At 38.4% G+C, this 25,507-nt stretch overlaps 1 protein-coding gene across 3 annotated transcripts in view; it reads left to right on the top strand.

The window, feature by feature from the left end:
* Positions 1-25,507, top strand: part of ATE1 (arginyltransferase 1) — a 163,368-nt gene that overhangs the window by 50,145 nt on the left and 87,716 nt on the right. The gene's annotated exons all lie outside the window — the stretch shown is intronic.

Here is a 25,507-nt window from a genome sequence, read left to right as displayed (position 1 = left end):
CATCTTTAAAATGCAAATAATTTCTACCTCTCAAATGAAGCAATGGGCAGGGGAGCAGTTTATCAAGCGCTATTCACATCTTACTAATATTTTGTATTCTTCTCTCAGGCTATGCTTCAGGCTATGATAAGACTCTGTCCCTGCCTTTCATTTGCCCTTCCTTTGGCCTCTATTGTTTACTTCACTCTGTGTTCCCTTCCCCACTCCCAACCTCTTCAGATCATATCCCGCTTCAGGGTGAGCCTAGATGCTGTGTCCTCTGTGATGCCCTCTCTGACCGCTCCACATAGAGGCAGTTGTTCCCTTTTCTGCTTCCATAATATTGCATTCTATGATTATTGAAGCTACTATTGTTATGTGGTGTGGCCCAGCCTCCTCGTGGCCTCCTTGAGACTTCCTGGTGGCCAGTTTGAATGATTTCCAGGGGAAATTGAGCAGACCAGAGGGGCTAGTACCATCCAGGCTTGGTTACATTTTCTAAATGTCCAGGACCAAGGGGGAAACAAAGCCTGGAAAGATCCTGGGCTTTGAAATGAGAGATCCTTGGGTGACCCATGAGTAAGTAATTTCATCTTTCAATTAATCTAAAAAATGGAGGTAATAATAATACGTAACTTACAGGGTTATTAAAATGAAATGAGATAATGTGTGGTAAACGCTGAGTACAATGCCTGTCACACAGAATGTTAAATAGAGTTTGGTGTAAAAGCAATAAAAATTAAAACTGTACCATAAGAAACTTGAAGACAATGTAAACTATATAGTCTACTCTTTAATCGATAAAGCACTTTCTAAGTATAGAATGGGAAGTATCACAAGGGAAAGGATGAAAAAATTAGATCTGATTTTGTAAAAAAATCCATGATTTGGTTCATGAAGACATACGTAGTTAAGAGGCAATTTGGGAAAGTGTAATAAAAAGATTATTATACTTAATATAATCTCTTAGAAGCCGTTTTTAAATGCAGTGTTTTCTTTTACATAATATTTGGTTGGATTTTATCAGATAGTTGATCAGCTGAAATACAAATGGTACTATGTTTTTTAAAGTTTAATCTTATAAGTAATCAAAGGAATGCAATTTAAAATAGCAGTTATATACAGTTTTTTAACTATCAAGATATCTTTTTTATTTTTAAGTGAATGCTTGGGAAGATGTGATGAGATGGGATGTTTTTAAACTTCATCCTTCGTAGAAATCAGTTTGGTCATATACATTAAAGATCTTATAGAAATGCATACCTTGTGGTTGAGTAATTCTAGTCTAGGAATCACTGCCAGAGAAGTAAAGATTGGGACAAAACTTGCTTAAATATGTTTGTTACAGCATTATTTATAATGGCAAAAATTTATAAATAATTTAAATGTTCAACCGTAGGAAAAGGTCATATAAATCATGGTGCAGCCGGCCATATGATAGAACACCCAGTAGCCATTAGGACAGTGATCATGCATGTATGTTCATGCGTATGCATTGATGAAAAATAGCAGTATAAAATACTTCTGCTTGTACTCAGAGACAGAAGCAGGCTGCAAAATTATACATGCAGATCTCAATTTAAAAACAATTTAAGTATACAGAAATTAGTTAGGAAGGAGATACACCAAATGTTAGCATTAACTACAAAATGCTAAATTATTTTACCTCTTGTTCTTCCACGAAGGAGTCACATGGGGAGAATGAGGTACCTTGGTAGGTTTTTGATGATGGCTCTTATGGTCAGTGTTTGACTGAGATGTACATCAGGGAAATCTCTAATTGATGTGGAAACAGGGTCTAGTCTTGGGGGAAAAAAGGCAGTGGCAGGAGCTTAGATGAAGAGATAACGTTGATAATGTTGATAATTAAGGCTGGACGCTCATTTAAGCAAGAGCTCAGAGGAATAACCAGGAACAGGGGTTTTGAGCGGAAGGCAGTGAGGCTGGATTAGTTTACCTGCACAGGGAGTAAATAAGGAAGCTGGAGCTTGATATCTGCTTCACTGGGGCAGAGTAGCAGTTTGAAGATGTTACTGAACAATGGCAAGGATGCTTTTCAATAGTCCTCACTAACAGACTTTTCTCAAATGTAAGCTCAATGAGAAAGGACCGTGTTTTTCTTGCTTCCTTGTGTTTCCATGTATTGTTAAGTACTATATAGGAGGCACTGAATAAATATTTGTTGAATGAATGAATGAATAAGTAAGTAAACTAGGCACAGCTAAGGTTGAGAGTAGCAAGCTTTTCCCCATAATCTGGCAGGACTAGCTAAGAGCACACGAGGTCTAATATTTATGTCTCAATATGGTTAAGTCTCTCTTCCCAGCTAGATTGTAGCTACTGAAGATCAGGATCTTTGTCTTTTTCATTTTTGGATGCTCTCAGGTATAAATAGGGCTTGGAATGGTACCAACCATATACCTAGAGTTGTACCAAACAAATATTTTTAAAATTACATCTTATTATTCGTGTTACATATTGGGAATCGTTGTGTAGAAGCTTAAGTCTTCAGTGAAAAGTAGAAGGGAAAGTATCATGATCAAAGTTTAGTGATAGTTTCTGTTATTTTCTGTCTAATCTGCTTTTTCCATTTAATGATCTGGAGTTACATTTTTACCTTGGCTAAATTGATCTTTCTTCTTACTGGGCTTATGGACATGGAGGAGGCAAAAGAATCAAAATTAAAGATGACCAATGTGCTTTTCTTTTCTTGAAGTATTTGGGAAATACTTTGAGGGCATTCTGTTGATATGTTTCTGGCTTGGAATTATTTCACAGGGGCCACCTGATGGCCTAGTTAGTGGCTGCTGCCCCTGAATTTCCAGCAGCACTGAGCTCAGGATTCTGCTTCTGCGCTGCCTTGCAGAACTTGAGAGCCAAACAAAGCCAGGGCAGGAGAATGCTGAGACTCTCTAAATGTTTAATTTTGCCCTTAAGCTTACGCTTCAGCTGGAGAAGGAAAACTGCAAATATGGGTAATACCCAAATATCGATACCTTACCTAATTTTGATTAAAAGAGAAATAGTTCAGGTGGAGACAGTAAAAGACATGAGGTTTGCAGTTGAAAATGAAGGAGACTTTAAATTTCATTCTGCCCACAAAAACTAAACTACTATGAAGGAACCATGTCCCTTTGTTATAAGTCCTAAACGGTGAACTGCCACATGGATCTAACAAAATTGTCAGGTTATAGTAATTACATCAGTAATTTGATCTGCTGTCATTTGAATGGAGCCATGTGCGGAGAGTCAGTTACTTCCCTCTGTGGGGCTGACCCTTCTACGTTTCTGTAAGCTGAAGACTAACGGAGCTCATTAAGCTCTATGGGAAAAGAGCTTTTGTCACCTCGTCAAGTCCAGCAACACATTTCCATTACATTCCTAATGTCGCGTGGCTCTGTAGCTGCTGGTGTGCGCTCCCCTGCTAGGTTTACATGGGATCTCTCCCTTACAGACGTTTTTATTGACATTTCTAAGCCTGAATTACATTCCGTGTGGCACCACCTACAGATGTCTTCGATTAAATATAGGTAAATAAAAGGGATTATGTATGAGAGGCGAAAAGATTCTTCAAATTCTCTTCTAAGCCATACTTTGCCAGCCAGTCCAGTAGCCTGAAGTCTCAGCATCATTTTGGAGGTCGAGAAGTACAGAAGAGGCATTTGTAAGAAAAGGTAAACCATGTGGGAATGTGGGCCACTTAGGACTCTCCTTAGGGATGTCCTGTTCCTTCATTTCAGGTCAATTAAAAGCTTCTTTGTTAGCAGTTAGCATAGTCATGTTTGGAGAAGTTAAGCAGCTGTAGCATATGGGGCACTATCCTAACCTCTCTGCGTGCGTGTTCAGTTTCGTAGAGTGTCTACGCAGTAGTTATTTCCAGTTTCCTTATGAAGGAAATTGAACCTAGAGAGGTAGCTTACTTGAGTTCAGTATCACAGCTACTAGTGAATGGCAACAACATGCTTACAATGTCTTACATTACATGAAGTGATGACGATATTATTTGAAGGACAACAGTGATACATTTGAGATGTGCCAACCTCGGCGCTGCTGACATTTGCGGTTGGATACTTCTTCTTCGTGGGCACTGTCTTGTGCATCGTGTGATGCTTAGCAACATCTCTGGCCTCTACCCAAGAGATGCCGGTAGCACCCTTCCCCCTGAGTTGAAACAGAATGTCTCCAGACTTTGCCAAGTATCCCTAGGGGGTAAAATGGCTCCCTGTTAAAAACTCCTGCCCTAGAGCAGCCTTAACAAAAAAAGAACAAAGAGAGTCAGTAATCCAATAGCGATGATAGTAGCAATGATAACATGTTTTCAGTCTCACAAAAGGTGGGAAAACGAACAGGTGAACAAAGGACAAGGGAGACAAATAGAAAACAAATAGCAAAATGGTCCACTTAAACACAACCATGTTAATTATTACATTAAATATGAATGACCTAAACCAACAATCTGCTCTATGGAAATGTTTTATATCTGTGCAGCGGAAAACATGTATGTAGTCAATGGTCATACACAGTCACTGAGCTCCTTAGGAACTGAACTTAAAATACTTTAAATCTTAGTTAACTTACGTAGCCACATGTGGCCACTGGCTGTCCTATTGGACAGTACAGGTCTAAACACTCCAATTGAAAGTCAGAAATTGTCAGACTAAAAGACAAAAGAAAAAAAGCAGACTCCATCTTAAATATGAAAGCATGAACAGGTTAAAAGTAAAAGACCAGAGTCAACTATACCATGTAAATACTAATCATAATAAAAACGGAGTGGCCGCATTCATACGTAGCAAAATAGACTTCAGGGCAAAAGCTCCTACCAGAAGAAGAGATGGACATTTCATAATGTTAGAATAGTCAGTTCATCAAGCGAGGACAGTAATCCCAAATGTGGTACGCTTAACAACAGAACCTCAAAATACACGAAGCAAAAACTAATGGAACTGAAGAGAGAAACAGTCAAATCCACAGCTATATTGGAGACTTTAGAACAACTTTCTCAGTAATCAATAGAACAACTAGGCAGAAAATTACAAGCGATTTAGAAGATTTGGACAAAACTATCATTCAGTTCCACTTAGTTGACATCTATTGAATGCTGTACCCAACGACAAAATAGATATTTTTTTCAAGTACATAGGGAGTATTCTCCAAGACAGGTCATATGCTGTACCATTATACAAATCTTAATAAATTTAAAAGGATTGAAATAATCTCTGATCAAAGTGGAATTAAATTAGAATCAGTAACAAAAAGAACTGTTATAGTTTAGCGATAATAGGACAAACAGCCTAATTTAAAGATAGATGAAAGACCTGATTATATATTTCACCGTGAAGACATACAAATGGCTAATAAGCACATGAAAAGATGCTCCCCATCCATTAGGGAAATGCAAATTAATACCACAATGAGATTCCAACATAAACTCACTAGAATGGCTATAATCGAAAGATGATACCAAGTGTTGGCGAGATGTGGAGAAATGGAACCCTCATGCATTGCTGATGGGAATGTAAAATGGTATAGCCACAGTTTGACAGTTTCTCAGAATATTAAACTTAGGGTTACTGTATGACCCAGCAATTTCACCCTTAGGAATATACACCTAAGTGAAATGAAAATGTTCAAACAAAGGCTTGTATGTGAACGCTCATGGCAGCATTATTCATAATGGCCAGAAGCTGGAAACAATTCAGGTGTCTGTCAACTGGTAGATGGATAAGCAAAATGTGGTATTTTCATACAGCGTAATACCATTCAGCAATAAGAAGGAACGAACTACAATACACGTAACACATGGATGAACCTTAAAAACATTATTGGAGGTGAAAGAACCAGGCACAACAGACTGCATATTGTGTCTTTCCAGCTATATGAATTATCCAAAAAAGGGGAATTTATAGAGTCAGAAAGCAGTTCAGTGCTTGCCTGGGGTAAGAGGTACGAGCGGAGGATTGACTGCAAGTGGGCTTTTGAGAACTTTGGGGGGGGGGGGAGGGTGGTAGAAGTGTTCTCAAGTTGGATTATGTGGTTTCACAATTCTGTGAATTTGCTAAAGATCACAGAATTCTGCGCTTAAAATGGGTGAATTTTATCATATGTTAAGTACACCTCAATAAAACTGTTTGAAAAAAAAAGCTTATATCATTTCTTCATCCTTTAATTTCTCAAAATGTTATGGAAAAGGTCTGACTCAGCTTGGCATCTTCTTCCCTAGTTGTCGTCTAGGTGTTTACACAGTTTTAGCATTTGCCAAGATAGTGTTGTGTATTGAAATAGATGTTTTAATTTAAATATTAACTAGTTAATACCCAATATTAAATAAAGTTAGCCATTAATATTTTTCGGTAGCTTGCAAAACCAACTTTCTAAGTTTTTTTTTCTTTGGGGAGTTGGGAACTACTTTGCTCTTTCTTGGAACTCTGTGGTAGACTGGGATCATATGTGTATATTTGGTTGTGGGTATGCGTATGTATGTGCACTGATTGCAAACTGCAGGTAGCACGGGTGGGGATCTGGCTTTATAGCCAGTGGTAACATCCATTCATTTTGCTGTCAGGAAAATAAAGGACTATGAGAACCTAACATCTCTTCAGTCTGTCAGCATATGAAAAATAGCATTGTTTGGAATGGCTCTGGCAGATACCAAGATATCTCCAGTGACCAGAATTTGGAAGAGGAAATGGCTCTTACCTCAACTGGGTCCTGTAGAAATGAAGGGAGCTTGCAGAGGTAGCAGTGGGAGGGGTGAGGTGGGTGGAAGGTTGAGTTGCCAGCCTTGAGCAGGGAGTTCAAACAGTTTGACCAAATAAAGAGGACACTGAGCTGGCCTGAATTGGAGAGCTGTGGAGATAAGGCTCGGAAGAGGGTTGAGCTGGTGACTTGTGGGAAGCTTTTACCTGCTGTCTGGTATAATGCTTGGGAGGACCAGCAGTGCTGAAAGAGCTGGGGCCAGGGCAGACAGAGGTCACTAAAGAGGGGCCAGATCTTCTCAGAGAGTGGTTGTCAGTCTGCTGTTTGTTACTGACTAATCAGAAATGGAAAACTGGGCAGTGGCTTGATCCACTGGGCAGAAGTGGGAACATGAGTGAAGATCGCTGCTTTTCTAGTTACGTGGGTTGCGAAACAGTCATGCAGTTTTCAGGCTGAGCCCTGTGCTGTAGAATCACAGGTCGAATAGGCAAGGTCGCGTTGGCTGAGGCACCAGTTAGAATTCCGGAGCCAAATCCCCCAAGTCATTGGGATTGTCATTTGATTGCTCTCCCTTTCAGTTGATGAGTCTGAGGCCTCTTGGGCAGTTCTGGTTGGGGTGAGCCTGCTGACAAAGAACCGGTTGAACTGAAGACATTATTCCTTCCCTCAGTTCACTTCAGTAATGCTGGGACAGCTTTCACGCGATCGTCAGAATAGTATTCCCTGGGCTTACGGTGGCATTCAGCAAACGCTGGTTGAGTTCATAAATGAACTTATTCTCAATTAGTTTCTGGATATCACATGATAGTTGAGCCAGTGTAAGCTGAAACCTTATGTTTTGTAGTGAAATTATATCAGCTGGAAGTCTTTTCCTGGAAACTGATCTCACATGATAAAAACTCAAAATTGATTCAGAGAATAAAAGAAAGCACACTGGAATAGAAAACCAAACATTAAATAGAAAAATGCCATAAATTTCCATGTTGAAGATTTTTCTGCATGGGACTTGGATTAGTTTAGGCATTTAAGTCCATTCAAGATACCTTTTTGCCAGGTCAGCCTTCCTTTAGCAAGTAGTGGTATTCATCCTTACTCTGAGGATCTTTTCAGCTGTGTTCACAGTTAAGGTCATCTGCCTTGACGATTTTCATTACCCATTAGATGTGCACGAATGCTTCGGAAAATGTTTGAATGGTAAATCCTGGCATGGATTAGTTTCCATGGGGATGTCAGTCTTGTTTGATGTTGGTAGTCATTGAGTTCTAAATAAAAATATCAGTTTGGGTTGTCACCGTGGGATGTTTTTCTCTTCTGTCAGAAAGATTGGAAAAGCAGGAGGCTCAAATTGAACCGACAGTAAGTAAGGGCTCACATTAGGATAGTCACTCTTGTTTCTAAGGTGTTTGTCGTAGTGCTCAATAAATATTGGCTGATATTTAGAATTGAGAAGTTTGGGATTCTACTACTTTTCCTTTTGAGCGTTTAGATAGCGCCTCATAGAAGTCCTTTTGTTGGATGATTAGGATTGAAAATATAAAGGAAAATATAAATAAAATATAAGGAAATGTCAAAGTAAACAACGGATGAACATCTTAATTTTTATCTATTTGTTCTGTAGTAAAAATGCAGAAATAAATTCCTCTTTTATTTCTGTCACATTTATTAAAAACATTTACTGTGAATCTTTTCTCAACTACCTATGCTTAAAGTTCAAATTTTTGTCATTACAGTGTTCTTAGTTTTAAGCTGTAAATGTTAGGGTAAACTTTTTTGCTTTCTTTGAAGCATTTTGGTTCCTAAGAATTCTGTCATTGAGACATATATTTCTTGATTCGTACTTTGGTTTAGTAAATTGCTGAAGTATCTCCATTCATTAGGTTGAACAGGGCATGTTAATATATTTTGGTTGTGTTTTAGCATGGTGTGCCACAGAAGCAGTGTCCACTGAGAAAAACACTGAACTGAAAGTTGAGAATTCCAGATCCTTCCTAGCATTCTCCTAAATTGGCTGTGTGACCTTGGGCAAGTCCCTTAATCACCTTGACCCTCACTTTTTCACTTGGAAAGTGAGTAAGACTGTCTCAGATGAAGACGTCCCTTAAAACTGGGTGAACTTAGCCAACATTTTAACATGTTTTATAGCTTCTTTTCAGACTCGGGTATTTTAAACCAGGCAAATAAAATAAGCTTCCCCCAACCTACAGCTTGCTGTAGTTCTGAAGCAAGTTGACGTTTTACTTAGAATGGTTCTACTCACTTTTTTCTATAAAAACAAGTCTTATCCTGTTAACTTGCATACCCAAATGTTATTTCTCCTATTTTTGTCCTTAATACGGTCTCAATCGTACATATTAATTATATTTTTAATAAAGTGATAACTTGTTTCATAGCAAAAACTTGAGGCAGGAAATTGAGAACTACCTGTTATAGATAAGCATTATAGCAGACTGAGAAAGTGCGTAAATACAAACATCACAACTTTCTTACAGATCCCTTTTACACCTTCTCAAAGTGGCAAAGATGAAAATGTTTATTGACATGACCTAAAGATATAGCCATTCTCTAGCATATGTAAATATGAAGTAAAAGTATGTAAACTTAAAATTACGCTTGTTGTTTTAGTGTTCATTCTTACTTAGAAACTACCAAGGCATCCAAAGATTATTCATTAAATTTGTTGATTTACATTAATCCATATTTTAAAATTATATAAGTATCTTAGAAATTAAGCCAACACAAAACATAAAAGTAATATGGGTTGCTCAACATTAATAATCATTAGGGAAATGCAAATCCAACCCACAAAGACATACCACCTTCATACCCATTAGGATGGCTATTATTAAAAAACCAGAAAACAGGAAATGTTGGCATGGATGTGCAGAAATTGGAACCCTTGTGCATTGTTGGTGGGCATGTAAAATGGAAAGCAGTATGGTGGTTCCTCAAAGAATTAAAAATAGAATTACCATATGATCTAGCAATTCCTCTTCTGGGTATATACACAAAAGAATTGAAAGTAGGGACTCAAACAGATAATTGTACAGCAATGTTCATAGAAGATTATTCATAATAGCCAAAAAGTAGAAGCAGCCCCTGTGTCTACGGACAGATGAATGGATAAGCAACATGTGGTAAATACACACAGTAGAATATTATTTAGCCCTAAAAAGGAAGGAAATTCTGACACATGCTATACAACATGGACAAACCTTGAGGACATTATGCGAAGTAAAATAAGCCAGTCACAAAAGGGCAAGTACTGTATGGTTCCACTTAGCTCAGGTACCTAGAGTAGTCAAATTCATAGAGACAAAGTAGAGTAGTGGTTGCTAGGGGCTGGGGGAAGGAAGTAGTGGGTAGTTATTGTTTAATGGCTACAGAGATTCAGTATGGGATGATGAAAAAGTTCTGGGGATGGATGGTGGTGATATTTGCACAACAGTGTAAATGTACTCAGTACCCATGAATTATACACTCAAAGATGTTGAAAATGGTAAGCTTTATGTTATGTATATTTTACCGCAATTTAGTAAATATGTTAAAACGTCAGAATTATAATTCAATTCAGTTGAACACAAATTGGCATTTTTCAAAATCTTAAGCATTGTATAGGAATAGTGTTTAACTTTTTTGATTAGTAAACCAATGAGTAGTTTTGGAAGTTTATTAAAACTGTTCTCTTCATTACACAAAACCTCCCTCATATATTCTTTTAAAAATCCACTCATGTGTTATATAGTAAGTCCCCTACATACGAACCTTCAAGTTTCGAACTTTCAAAGATGCAAACATGGGATCGTGTGTCGGATCGTGTGTCCGATCATGTAAGTTAGTTCATGTGTCTGGCATACATTGTCACGTGCGTGCATCCTGTACGAGTGGTTGTGCTTTTGTGTACTTTACAGTACTGTATAGAGTACAGTAGTAGTAGTCTTTATTTCAAGCCCAGGATGTCCGGAAGCAAGCGTAAAATCAGCAGTGATGTATAGCTGGTACTGCTAAGAAGCGCCAGGGATTGGAGGCCCAGAGAAAGGATGAAGGGAGACAAGAGGAAGAAGTAACTGAAGAACCGAAGAGATTCACGATGTAGGAAATGGCAAGGGGATTTTCTTTACTTGAGGAGGCACTGTTAGTTTTTGAGGCACAGGACCTGAACGTAGAACGGTACACGAAGGTTACAGCAGCCATTCAGAATGCAATCCAGTGCTACCATGTCATCTATGACGAGAAAAAAGAGCTACTACCCAGACATCACTGGATCGTTTTTTCAAGAGGGCGGATAGAATTGAATCCAGCAAGGAACCGAAACCTGTGCCATCAACGTCAGGCGTGAGTGAAACTGCAGCTTGCCCTCCGTCTCCCATTGCTGACGATCCTTCAGCTCTACCGTCTCCCACCTCCTGTCCCTCCTCCACGGAGTAACTCTTCTTGCCTGTTCACTCGATGCCAGCCCCTGTATGCCAGCTGTTGTACTGTACTACTGTACTTTTCAAGGTACTGTACTGTAAGATTAAAAATGTTGTCTTTATTTTTTGTTTGTTTGTTTTTTTCTGTATTATTTGTGTGAAAAGTATCATAAACCTATTACAGTACAGTACTATATAGCCGATTGTGTTAGTTGGGTACCTAGGCTAACTTTGTTGGACTTATGAACAAATTGGACTTATGAACACACTCTCGGAATGGAACTCGTTCGTATGTAGGGGACTTACTGTATTTAATATTAATAAACCTAAGAAAAGACATAACTTTCTTTCTTCCTTCCTCCCTCCCTTCCTTCCTTCCTTCTTTTCTTAACTAATTAATTAATTTTTTTGGTTGCGTTGGGTGTTCGTTGCCGCGCACGGGCTTTCTCTAGTTGCGGCGAGCGGGGGCTACTCTTCGTTGTGGTGCGCAGGCTTCTCATTGCAGTGGCTTCTCTTGTTGCGGAGCATGGTCTCTAGGCATGTGGGCTTCAGTAGTTGTGGCACGTGGGCTCAGTAGTTGTGGCTCACGGGCTTAGTTGCTCCGCGGCATGTGGGATCTTCCCGGACCAGGGCTCGAACCCGTGTCCCGTGCATTGACAGGCGGATTCTTAACCACTGCGCCACCAGAGAAGCCCCAACTTTTTTTTCTTTCTTAAACCAAAATTATTAAACCACTTTGATTTATGTTAAAAATGTTTCTGAACTAGCAATTTCTGTAAGGAGTTTATTTTCTGTGGAGTTGGAGAATATTTGATTTATATGAATGCTTATTTCTATAAATCAGTTTTACAAAGCTCCTCTAATTAAGAGATGTAATAGTGTGATTTATTAATACTCTCTGGATGTAGGAAAATATTTCACGTACAGTAAGAAGTAAAGACTTTTCTGAACTTTAGAGTCACAAGCATGTAGAGAACTTTTAGCTTCAGTTCTCTGTTATTTCTCTGAAAATAAACACAGAAACTCATTGGTTCAGAACTCAAAAGATCTGCTCTCTTTAATTGATTGAACTCACAAATAAGAACACAGACAAAATCAAACAAACCAGGTTCTTTGTCTTCTCTCATCTGAAAGAGAATAGATCTTCATCATCCATCCAACAGGGACTATGAACCAGAATCAACTATTGCTGCCAGTAATGGGGATAACTTACTAGTCATAAGACATAAACAAAACACACACTTAGTAGAGAGACAGAAGAAGACAGAGAAAAACAGAGCAAAGTTACATAGAACTCTGTTGCTACATAGGAATCTCTTTTTGAGAGTCAAGAAAAGACATGCTAGTCTTAACATACTGTGAGGGCACTTATAAATTATTTAGATCCATCACGTGAGTTAGTTCACTTGAGCTTCTTGGTGGATGACCTCCAAAACTGTTAAACTATAATTTTCCAGAAGTTAAAATTATGGCCTTCATGCAAATACAGCATGAACACATGTCAAGTTTTATTTGACTTATTAATTAATGCAAGAACCAGTAAGACATTAGAACTGGTGTCAAGAATAGCATTTGTGAAAATACAGATGTTGATATATACATATATCTGATATATATCTGCAGGCAATTTAATAAAAGGTTGAGATGAGATTGCTAAGTTAGATAAATACAACTGGCTGTTGTCTTACAGGGCATTAAACGGTAACCTTTTGGGTTATTTGTTCCACTAGACAGAAGTCTATAAGTTAACCTCTACCCCAACCAAATTGAAAAATAACTCAGTCGATAGAGAATCAAGCCCAGAACTATCCTGAAAGAACACCCAGTAATTTCTTTGACCTTTGTCAAATTTCACCTATTAATCATCTACTTAGCACTTACTAGTAATTCTTCAACCTTGGATTTTAAAACTCTTTTTTGATTATATATTAATGTATGTTATTAAAAATAACAGACTGTTTTTAAAATATCGACCGTAGAAGAATAAAAAAAAAATCACTCATAAACTCTCTACTGACAATGTTAGATGTTTTTTCCCCCATCTTTACAAGTTTGTGTGTAGTTACACACACATAGAAATTTTTCATACGCTTGGGATCATACATCTCATTTTATATTGTTATGTTTTTACTTAATTTGGAGAAATGTTTATAATGTTATTAAAAATCTTGGTAAACATAATTTTTAATTATTACATAGTAGTTCTTTATATGGATTACTGTAATTATTTTATTTTACAATATTTTTTAAAGAGTTTTTTGATGTTGACCATTTTTAAAGTCTTTATTGAATTTGTTACAATATTGCTTCTGTTTTATGTTTTGGTTTTTTGGCCGCGAGGCATGTGGGATCTTTGCTTCCCGACCAGGGATCGAACCCGCACCCCCTGCATTGGAAGGTGAAGTCTTAACCACTGAACCGCCAGGGAAGTCCCTACAATTTTGTTTTAATTTGGTTCTTTCTCCCCAGTTTGGAAGTGAATAGAAGTTGTTATGCTATAAATGTCACGGTCTTGTTTTTTTTTTTAAATATAAATTTTGTTTATTTATTTATTTATTTATTTATTTACTTACTTACTTATGGCTGTGTTGGGTCTTCGTTTCTGTGCGAGGGTTTTCTCTATTTGCGGCAAGTGGGGGCCACTCTTCATCGCGGTGCGCGGGCCTCTCACTATCGCGGCCTCTCTTCTTGCGGAGCACAGGCTCCAGTCGCGCAGGCTCAGTAGTTGTGGCTCACGGTCCTAGTTGCTCCGCGGCATGTGGGATCTTCCCAGACCAGGGCTCGAACCCGTGTCCCCTGCATCGGCAGGCAGATTCTCAACCACTGCGCCACCAGGGAAGCCCCATGGTCTTGTTTAATATGAGCTGATTAAGATTTTCAGGTTAGATGCTACTGAGTATTTTTTATTGAAATTACCAGCAGAAATTGAGGTAGATGATATAAAGAGTGTGCTCCTCTCTAATGACTGGATAATCTTCACCGACTCAGGGATTCTGATGAAATTGAGGCCTTTAGATGTTTAACTAGCATAAAGTACTGTACTGCAACCTGAGAGAATTGTGTGAATAGGAAGAGTGAATGAATTCTTCCTAATCTGCAGGCTGTAAATGTTATATCATTTATATTACTTAGTAAAATTAACTTTTATATATTTCCTTTGTGAGCAGAGAAAATGTTGCTTAAAGTAGAATAACAGAATATTGTTACTTTTACATGTACTTTTTTCATCTTTTTTAAGGATCATTTAAACTTAATTGCCTTTGGATTGAAATGTAGGTGATGATAGGAAATAATCACATTAGAATAAGCCTGTATAGGCTAAAATTTTTGGTGCAGTCTTATTACAGAGTTAGCATTATTTAATTTATAAATATATGTAACTAAGATAATTGTGTGTTTTGAAGGTTATGATCAGTAAATTTGGCTCCTATAATATAAAATGGGCTATAAAACGTTGATATCTAGTGTAGTATCAAATCAGAGTACTTGCAGTTTGTGTTAACTGTCAGAATCAGTGAAGAAAAAAGTAACCTCAAAATGCAAAACATTCCTTGCCGGTGGAGATTACAATGAATATTGGTAGCTAAACATTAGGTAATGTTCCTAACTAGTTCAAAGCTATAGTTGTCTTTTTCAGGAGGTGGGATTTTGCCAGGGGAACAAGAACTCATTTAATAGCAGATCTTTTGTTCTAATGGAATGTTCCTTGGTGGGAACTAACATGTCCAACCACCATATATTTTCTCAGAATTGGCCCTTAATTTCACATACTTTGGATATTAACTGGAAACAAGGTTGGAGGCTTTTTCCAGGTAGACTGTTATTATATCTACTATACAGTATAGCTGTGAACCCGGAATTGTGTTAGTTTTGGTAGCCATCTTTAGTGTACTGATTGTCTGCCAGAAAATTAGGAATTGGTTGCATTCGGTTTTTAAATCACTTGTGCAAAGCTATGTGATATATTAACCGTGAGTATTGCTATTTGCATTTTCCAAATTAAATTTATTATTATTTTTAATTTCTTATAGACTATCTTGTTTCACATTTTTAAATTTAGTTTTTGGGTCTTTTTTTTTTTTTTTTTTTTAAGAAATCATGTAAATTTTGATGCCATACTGGTTTAGCACACCTTTGAGTTTCTTTTTTTTTTAAAATTTTTATTGGAGTATAGTTGGTTTAAAATGTGTTAATTTCTACTGTGCAGCGAAGCGAATCAGTTATACATATACATATATCCACTCTTTTTATTTGATTTTTATTTTTTAATTAATTAATTAATTAATTATGGCTGTTTTGGGTCTTCATTGCTGCACGCGGGCTTTCTCTAGTTGTGGTGAGCGGGGGCTACTCTTTGTTGTGGTGCGCGTGCTTCTCATTGCTGTGGCTTCTCTTGATGTGGAGCACGGGCTCTAGGTGCACGGGCTTCAGTAGTTGTGGCACGCGGGCTCAGTAGTTGTGGCGCACGGGCTTTGTTGCTCCGCGGCATGTGGGATCTTCCCGGCCCAGGGCTCGAACCCGTGTCCCCTGCATTGGCAGGCAGATTCTTAGCCACTGCGCCACCAGGGAAGTCCCCACTCTTTTTTAGATTCTTTCCCCATATAGGTCATTACAGAGTATTGAGTAGAGTTCCCTGTGCTATACAGTAGGTCCTTACTAGTTATCTGTTTTATATATGTCAACAGTATTGTGTATATGTCAATCCCAGTCTCCCAGTTTACCCCCCCCCCCCCCCTTCCCCCGGTAACCATGTTTTTCTACGTCCATGACTCTATTTCTATTTTGTAAGTAAGTTCATTTGTACCATTTTTTTAGGTTCCGCATATAAGCACTATCATATGATATTTGTTTTTCTCTGTCTGACTTACTCACTCGGTATGACAATTTCTCGTCCATCCATGTTGCTGCAAATGAAATTATTTCATTCTTTTTTTATGGCTGAGTAATATTCCATTGTATATATGTACCACATCCTTTTTATCCATTTCTCTGTAGACGGACATTTAGGTTGCTTCCATGTCCTGGCTATTGTAAATAGTGCTGCAGTGAACATTGGGGTGCTTGTATCTTTTCAAATTATGGTTTTCTCTGGGTATATGCCCAGGAGTGGGATTGCTGGGTCTTATGGTTAATTCTGTTTTTAGTTTTTAGGGAACCTCCATACTGTTCTCCGTAGTGGCTGTACCAATTTACATTCCCACCAACAGTGTAGGAGGGTTCCTTTTTCTCCATACCCTTTCCAGCATTTATTGTTTATAGATTTTTTTTTTTTTTTTTTAAAGACAGAAGGAGTCTGGCTCCCGGCTGACAGCTCTGAACTCCAAACCGGGCACCATACATCCCCACTTCTTTTTTTTTTTTTTTTTTAATTAATTTATTTATTATTTATGGGTGTGTTGGGTCTTCGTTTCTGTGCGAGGGCTTTCTCTAGTTGCAGGCAAGCGGGGGCCCCTCTTCATCGCGGTGCGCGGGCCTCTCATTATCGCGGCCTCTCTCGTTGTGGAGCACAGGCTCCAGACGCGCAGGCCCAGTAATTGTGGCTCATGGGCCTAGTTGCTCCGCGGCATATGGGATCTTCCCAGACCGGGGCTCGAACCCGTGTCCCCTGCATTGGCAGGCAGATTCTCAACCACTGCGCCACCAGGGAAGCCCTATAGATTTTTTGATGATAGCCATTCTGACTGGTGTGAGGTGATGCCTCATTGTAGTTTTGATTTACATTTCTGTAATAATTAGCGATGTTGAACATCTTTTCATGTGCTTTTTGGCCATCTGAATGTCTTCGTGAGTTTCTGTTCTTAAAATGAATCTGAAGTTTATTTGTAGTGTTTCATGAAACTGTTAACAAAAGGCAAAATAGTTGCAGGAATAAGTTATTTTCAAGCAATGCACTTTTAATCAGGTGCTTAAAATGATTACCTTTGGGATTCTCCATGAACTCTTGTTTAAAAAAAATTCAGGACAGGAGTTGGCAAATCGCGGATTTTTATGTGAACAGGTGTGTGATTTTGGATGCTTTAGCAGGGAGGAGAATACAGGTCCTGCTCTCTTACAGCCCCTGAAGACTTTCACTCTTCCAGTCTTTGAACCCACGAGTAAGTCCCTCCAGTGCTGTCCCTGGTGCCTGGAGTATGACACCCCCTTTGCCTGTTCCTTTGAGTCTTAGCAGTTGTCTGTTTTAAACATAACTGAAGCACATGGAGGCAGGTGGGTCAGGAGAGAGACAGGTGTACTTTATCAGAGTAAATATACACCCATTTTGGGAACCATTTAGCTGGAAGTCTGAATTGGTCCATTAATATTGATGTCATTTCCACAGAGTACCTTTGGTATTGTACCGCACAACTCATTAATCACAGAAGCCATGCCATTCTTCCCCAACATTTAAGATGTGTTTTCTTTTGTATAGCTAGCGGTGAGCTTTATTGTTATATTTTTCCTGTTGTCAGCTAAATTCTTGAAATTGAGGAACTGCTGAAAAATAACTTCGCTTATTCTTTCAGTTATCTAAAACTGTGACAAACTGTGGGCATGAGAAAGATAAACTATTAAATGTTGCTAATCACATTACTGACTTGTGAGGAAATTGATGGCTTCTGTAAGTTTATATAACTTTGCTATTAAATGAGCTACTGATATAATTTCATAGACACAGTCTTCTAGGATGTGTCATTCAGACCCCTTAAAACGAAAACAAAAATGGACTCAAATTTGCTCATACTCTGCAAAGTGTACGTTGTCATTTGTTTCTCACAGCTACCTTTGAGGGTGCTTAGCAGTATGATTCCTGTTTTAAAAATTCAGAAATTGATACTTTTAAAAGTCAAGTTATTGTCTTGCTAAGATAGAATAGCCAGAAAGTGTACAGTGAGTGGATTTAGGGCTCAAATCCAGATATCTTGGTTCCGAATCCTGGCCTCAAGTCACTACAACCTGCTCGCTTTCTGTTTGCAGTTTACAGTTTATAGACTCCTCTACCTACATTTAAAAAATACATTTATGTGAATGTTCTCAGAAATGCGGTCCTGCAGCCTCTGGTGGTCCCTGATGCCTTTCCAGGGGCTTCTCAAGGTCTAAATTATTTTATAATTAGCCTTTTCCTCTCTCATTCTATTATGAGTGTTTGGGGATTTTTTCCAAAGGCTGCAAATTAAATGCAGAAGCATGTATGAGAATACAGCTGTCCTCTGTAAGCCACACATTAAAGAGATTTGCAGAAACGTAAACAGTGCCATTCTTTTAACTAGATTTTGTTTGTTTGTTTGTTTTGGAAAATACAGTAATTTTTAAACAAAATATGTTAATTTTACATGTATTGGGTTTATTGTTATTTTTAAGTGAATTAACAAGTACATATTTTTGAAAGGCTCAGTTTTAATATTTAATACAGTAAATATCTACAGATACAGTTCAATAAGTAAAAGTTCTTCGGAGTCCTCAGTGAGTTTTGTAAGTGTGAAGGAATTTTGAGACAAGAAGTGTGAGGGTCACTGATTTACGTGGTGCCTGTGTCATTGAGGCAGCACCGCTGTTACTTTCCGTTTCCCAAATAGTGTGTGTATTTTCCTGCATGATCTGTAATGATCTCACCTTTTGTGTTTTTAAGTGACATTTGAAGAGTATTAACCATGAAAAGGCCTTAACTAAGTAAGGGGTTAAAGAAGTGTAGCAATCCCAAGAATTGAAGTAGGATTCTCAAAACAGTCAATAGAGACTAGTCAGTGACTTAGGAGGCCTCTCTAATACTGGGGGACTGAGCCCCTTGGAGAGAGAGTTAATTGAAGGGACAGACTGATACGGCTCTTTCGAACCTCGTGGAGGTGAAGGTGACAAATCTGTGTTTGCTGATGGTTTAAATTTACAACAAAGACAATTTCTAGTTGCTGCTCATGAACACATTTGTAATCAACAGGCGTCCAAATAATAGCATGTTGAAGCATATGGCATGATAAAGTTCAGTGAGTCTGGGTTTTAAGGATATTGTTGAATGACTGGAGATCCAGTCCAAGCGTTCTGCTGATTGCTGATTTCACAGATCTAACTGTTGTTCCTTCTGTTTTTATCTCCTTTACTCTGTCCCTCAAACTCTTGTGTTTTTTCCTTGTTTTAAAGTATTACATAATTTGAATTAAAGGATTATGTTTGAGGGGAAGAAATTGTATTATGGCAGTTTTATGCCGGATGGAAGGATAGAACTGACTCAGCAAATGTATGTGTGCATAGGCAGACATCAGGCATGTTAGTTAGATCAGCTTAGTGTATGGTGTTAGACACTAATTTTTTTTCAGACTTTCCCAGCCAGAAGTGAGTGATCTGGGGGCTCTGGCTATTCCAGCTGCAAAGAGGGCTAAGGGAATCAGTATTTCAGGTTCACTTCCAGTCCATTTTGCACAGCTGCTGAGTACTTGTTGAAAAGCTTGAAAGTATTGATTAACTTACCAAGTTGAGACTAGCAGGTCATTGTTAACCAGTAGTGCTGATGTTTCGGATGTGGTTTTAGGAAAATAGCTTCTTATCTCCCTTTACTTGGAGCATCTTCCATATTTGAAATCTCTTTTTAAAATTAGGTCAGTGAGGACCCCCACAAGGGAGAAGAGGAAATCATTCATATTTTAATTGTCAGAAAACATGATGGAAAGAAAAGGAGTACAGCAAAGCAGGTTTTAAGAAAACAATTTTTAACCATGCGTTGAAACACTTTGTTTTTCATGCTGCTTTATTTACTGACTTGGATAGATGAGGGATATTTGAAAAGTGAGTTTATTTAGAAGTGTTTAAAAGTAGCTGATTTTCTTATTTAGCATTGACTTAGGGGCTAGGAGGCCAGTTTGTGTGTCATTTAATAACTCCATGGTTTTATGATCATTTTATTGCTCAGTTGACTCCTGGATTTCCGGTTTCCTCAGGTGATGGGATGGGGGTCAGAGCAGATGCTTATACGGCTTATTCTCTCCTAAGTGATTATAAAACAGCCCATATCTGTATGAAGTGCTTTGCAGATGGGGAAGACCCCTAACTTTCACGTGAATTGAGAGATGGGAATAATGCCTGTGCTAGGACAAGTTGGTCATGACTGGACTCATAGGAGAATGAACCAGTGAAGTAAATGGAAGCAGGTTGTTAAATGGGAGGCCCAGGGAATGAGAGAAGTGATGAAAATTGGCAACTGAGAAGGTTATTGCAGTTTGAAAAAAATATTTCAAGCTGGTACAACAAGTAGGACTGATTTATATTTAGGGTTAACAGAATACATTGGTTATTTATTGAGAATATGCTTATTGAGTCCATACTTATTATGTCCTTAATAAATACAGCTTAAATGAATGAACGAATACACTCATTTGATTTAATGAGTCCTAGAATGACACACTAAACTGAAATCATGGAAGAATTTAGCCTCATTTCAGAGTCATCCAATTAGCTTTGACTTGGAGGTTTTCTGACATTTGACAGGCTCCCCACCTTCCATACCATGAACTGACAGCTTCTCTGTCTCTGTGTTGCTGCAGTGGTTGCTCTCCTGCATGATTATTTTTAAAGACAGGGAGCTTCATTCCTATGAACCTCAGGGCATACGTTTAAAAGATGGTTTTCATAAAGTTCTTTAATATGTAGGAATTTGTTTATTTTTTATTACATAGTTGGAGCATTCTAGTTTCTGAGACAAGTGATTAGGCTTCAAGTCTATTAGCAATTTAGAGTATTGGCATTCATTCAGGTGTTGTAGATTCAACAGGTTAATATCCTTTCTATTTTCCTTTTGGGTAATGCTTCTGTTTGCTAATCTGTTCTCTTCAAACTGTATGTGTTTCTAGAGAGACAGTAATGATTTTTTAAAGAGCAGTGCTATATGTGACAGTGAATGCTAAAACCAGGGTTTGACATAGTTTATTATTACATCAGTAGTTAGTGGAAGCTCTTAAAAGGTTAAAGATGGGCTTCCCTGGTGGCGCAGTGGTTGAGAATCCGCCTGCCAATGCAGGGGACACGGGTTCGAGCCCTAGGTCTGGGAAGATCCCACATGCCGCGGAGCCCGTGAGCCACAACTACTGAGCCTGCGCGTCTGGAGCCTGTGCTCCGCAACCAGAGAGGCCACGATAGTGAGAGGCCCGCACACCGTGATGAAGAGTGGCCCCCCACTTGCCACAACTAGAGAAAGCCCTCGCACAGAAACGAAGACCCAACACAGCCAAAAATAAATAAATAAATAAATAAATAATTAAAAAAAAAGGTTAAAGATGTATTTACTACCCAAGCGCCATTTTAACTATAGCAGTGGAAGTTTTAGAAATCACTGATGCTGCTAGCACCTTAGTGAATTTCTCTTGTTTGTTGTTGTTTACCTTGATCGCCCACACAGTTACTTCCGCCCGCCCGCTTTCCCTTACCGTATTTTTGGGAAAGAAGTCACTGTGCAGCTCACACTTAAGTAGTGGGGAATCATGCTTCCCTACCTTTAGGCAGAGTATCTGCATAAACTTTTTGGAATTCTGCATGGGAGATTTGTCTCTTCTGCCTCATTTATTAGTGTATCCAATTATTTATATCAGTATGGACTCATGGACATTTATTTTGTATTTTGGGTTATAATCCAATACTACTTTATTTTGTTGCTCAAATTGCTCCAGCTTTTGCCATTGGGAGCCTTTTGGTTGACTGCTGTGCCCCTTTGATATACCTCCAGCAGTGTGGGTTTGCTTTTTGTTTTTGTTTTTTTGTACACTTCCTTATTTTCTGGCACTACGAGGTGCTCTAAGCTTATCTTGTATATTTCCTGCCCCAGCCCTGGAATCAGCCCTTTCTCCAAGCAGCCCTGGTTCTTTTTATTGCAGAATGATATGAGAAACCAAGATTTGTGTGTTAGGTATGTTTGTTGCTACTGGGTTGTTGTTTTTCTAGATCTTCTCATCTGACAAAGCAAAGAAATAAATGTGCATATACTAACCCTTGTATGAACATATCTATGGTATATGCATACCTCTAAATATTTCTTTATGTAACCATCTGTATCTATATTAAGCTAAGCATGAGTTCATACTCATGTCTCCAGCTCTAATCCATTGCCCCATGGATCATTCTAGCCTCTTCCCCTTGCTTATCTGTAAATTTCCATTCCAGTAGTGAGACTCTTGGTTCCTACCATCCGCTGTCCGTTTACTTAGTTGTTCAGTTCCAGTATACATGTATGTCAGTATCAGAATTGTTAACCTGTAGTTCTCATGGTAAACAACTTTATCAGGTAGAATACAATGCTTATGTGTAGATTTCCTTTTGCCTTCATTCTTATAGACCCCCAGAGTTTCTTAGGTCAGCACATTTCCCCTCCCCAGCCTCTTTCAGTAAGATTTTTTCATGTGTATACAGGTAGATTCTCTTGTCACCATCTGCATTCCTTCTTGGGATCCCTTACCCTCCTAATTTTCTTTCACTTTGCATATATTAAAGCTCACTCTTTGTGTTGTAAAATTCTATGAGTTTTGACAAGTGCATAATGTCATGTGTGCACTACTGCAGTATTATACAGAACAGTTTCATCCTGTAAGTCCCTTGTGCTTCATCTATTCATCCTCCCCCAGACCCCCAAATTCTTGGCAACCACTGATCTTTTTACTGTCTCAGTAGCTTTGCCTTTTATAGAATGTAATTGGAATCATACAGTCTCTGTAGCATTTTCACACTGATTTCATTCACTTAGCAATATGTATTTAAGGTTTCTCCATTTTGTGTGTGAGTTTGGCTTGGTAGCTTATGCCTCTAACCAAAGTGTCTGTACCATTTTACATTTCCATCATCAGTGAATGAGAATTCCTGTTGTTCTGCATCCTCATCAACATTTGATATACAGGTTATTAGGTTTCAGCCATTCTAATAGTTGTATAGTACTCTCAGTGGTTTTTATTTTTTTAATCAATTTATTTATTTATGTATTTATTTTTGGCTGTGTTGGGTCTTTGTTGCCGCATGCGGGCTTTCTCTAGTTGTGGCGAGCGGGGGCTACTCTTTGTTGTGGTGCGTGGGCTTCTCATTGCAGTGGCTTCTCTTGTTGCGGAGCACAGGCTCTAGGCATGCGGGCTTCAGTAGTTGTGGCGCATGGGCTCAGTAGTTGTGGCGCACGGGCTCAGTAGTTGTGGCGCACGGGCTTAGTTGCTCCGCGGCATGTGGTATCTTCCCAGACCAGGGCTCAAACCTGTGTCCCCTGCATTGGCAGGCGGATTCTTAACCACTGCGCCACCAGGGAAGCCCTCTCGTTGTTTTGTTTTTTTTTAATTAATTAATTAATTAATTAATTTAGGCTGTGGTGGGTCTTCGTTTCTGTGCGAGGGCTTTCTCCAGTTGCGGCGAGCGGGGGCCACTCTTCATCGCGGTGCGTGGGCCTCTCCCGTTGCGGAGCACAGGCTCCAGACGCGCAGGCTCAGCAGTTGTGGCTCACGGGCCTAGCCGCTCCGCGGCATGTGGGATCTTCCCGGACCGGGGCACGAACCCGTGTTCCCTGCATTGGCAGGCGGACTCCCAGCCACTGCGCCACCAGGGAAGCCCCCTCTCGTTGTTTTTTAAATTTCAGTTTCCTAACAAATGATGTTGTGCATCTTTATTTATTTATTTTTTTGAGCATCTTATATGCTTATTTGCCGTCTGTACATCTTCTTTGGTAAAACATCTCCTTAGATATTTGGTTTTTAATTGAGTTGTTTGTCTTCTCATTGTTGAAATTTAAGAGTGTATATTTTTGAATACCAGTTCCTTATGAGATATGTTTTGCAAGATTTTCTCCAGTCAGTGGCTTGACTTTTTATTCTCATAACAATGCATTTCACAGACTGGAGGTTTTTAATTTTAATGATGTCCAGCTTGTCAATTGTTTCTTTCATGGATTGTCCTTTTTGGTGTTGTATCTTAAAATTCATTGCCAAACCCCAGGTCACCTGGATCTTTGCCTGTTTATCACCTAGAAGTTTTACAGTTTTGCATTTTACATAGTCTTTGATCCATTTTTAGTTAATTTTTTTGAAAGAAGTAAGGTCTGTGACTAGATATTGCTTTTTTTGTATTTGGATGTCCAGTGGTGACAACACCATTTGTTGTATAGACTGTCCTTTCTCTCTTGGATTATCTTTGCTTCTTTGTCAAAGGCCAGTTGACTATATTTATGTGGGTTTATTTCTGGGTTCTATTTTCTGTTCTGCTGTTTCATTTGTTCGTTCACCAATATCACACTATCTCGATTATTGTAGCTTTATAGTAAGTCTGGATATCAAGTGGTGTCAGTCCTTCAACTTTGTTCTTCTTCAGTATTGTGTTGGTATTCTGGCTCTTTTTCCTTTCCATATAAACATTAGAATTAATTTGTCAGTATTCACAAAATAAGTTGCTGGGATTTTGATTGAGATTGAATTAAATCTGGAGACCTACTTGGGAAGAGTGGACATCTCAATCAAAATGAACATATAATATTTTCCATTTGTTTACATTTTGATTCCATTTGTCATAGTTTTGTAGGTTTTTTTGGCATATGGTTTCTGTATATATTAATATTTTCTTAGACTTATACTTAGGTGTATAATTTTTTTGGTGGTTTTGTAAACAGTATTGTGTTTTTAATTTCAAATTCCAGTCATTGCTAGTATATAGGGGAGCAATTGGCTTGTATATCAACCTTGTACCCTGTAACCTTCTTGTAATTGCTTATTAGTTTCAATTTTTGTTGTTGATTCTTTGGAATTCTCTACATAGCATGTCACGTCATTTGTGAACAAAGACAGTTTTATTTTTTTTCCTTCCCAGTCTGTATGTATTACTTCCTTTTCAGTAACTAGGATTTCCAGTATGATATTGAATAGGAGTGATGAGAGAGGATATCTTTGCCTTGTTCCCAATTTTAGGGGGCGATTATCCAGTTTCTTACCATTAAGTCTGATGTCAGTTGTAGATTTTTTTGTATGTGTTCTTTATAAAGTTGATGAAGTTTTCCTCTATTCCTAGTTTGCTGAGAGCTTTTAGTCATGAATGGGTGTTGGATTTTGTCAAATGTGTTTTCTCTATCAATTGATATGATCATATGATTTTTCTTTCAGCCCCTTTTCATGGTTAGATTACATTAATTGCTTTTCTTTTTTTAGTTACTTACCTAATGTTGAACCAGCCTTGCATACCTGGAGTTAATCCTACTTTGTCCTGGGGTATAATTCTTTTTATACATTGTTGGATTTGATTTGGTAGTATCTTGGTGAGGATTTTTGCATCTGTGTTCATGAGAGATTGTTCTGTAGATTTCCTGTCTTGTAATGTCTTTTTCTGGTTTTAGTATTAGCAAACCTGCTTTTTTCATTTTCCTTTATTTCCTTCTAGCTTATTTTCCCATACACACTCTCTGTGACTTTAAGTATGTGAACATGATACACAAGTTTTGTTGTATTTGTTCA

Source organism: Eschrichtius robustus, chromosome 7, assembly GCF_028021215.1.
Source record: "Eschrichtius robustus isolate mEscRob2 chromosome 7, mEscRob2.pri, whole genome shotgun sequence".
In the NCBI taxonomy this organism is placed as follows: domain Eukaryota; kingdom Metazoa; phylum Chordata; class Mammalia; order Artiodactyla; family Eschrichtiidae; genus Eschrichtius; species Eschrichtius robustus.
This window is presented reverse-complemented; position numbering and strand designations above follow the sequence as displayed.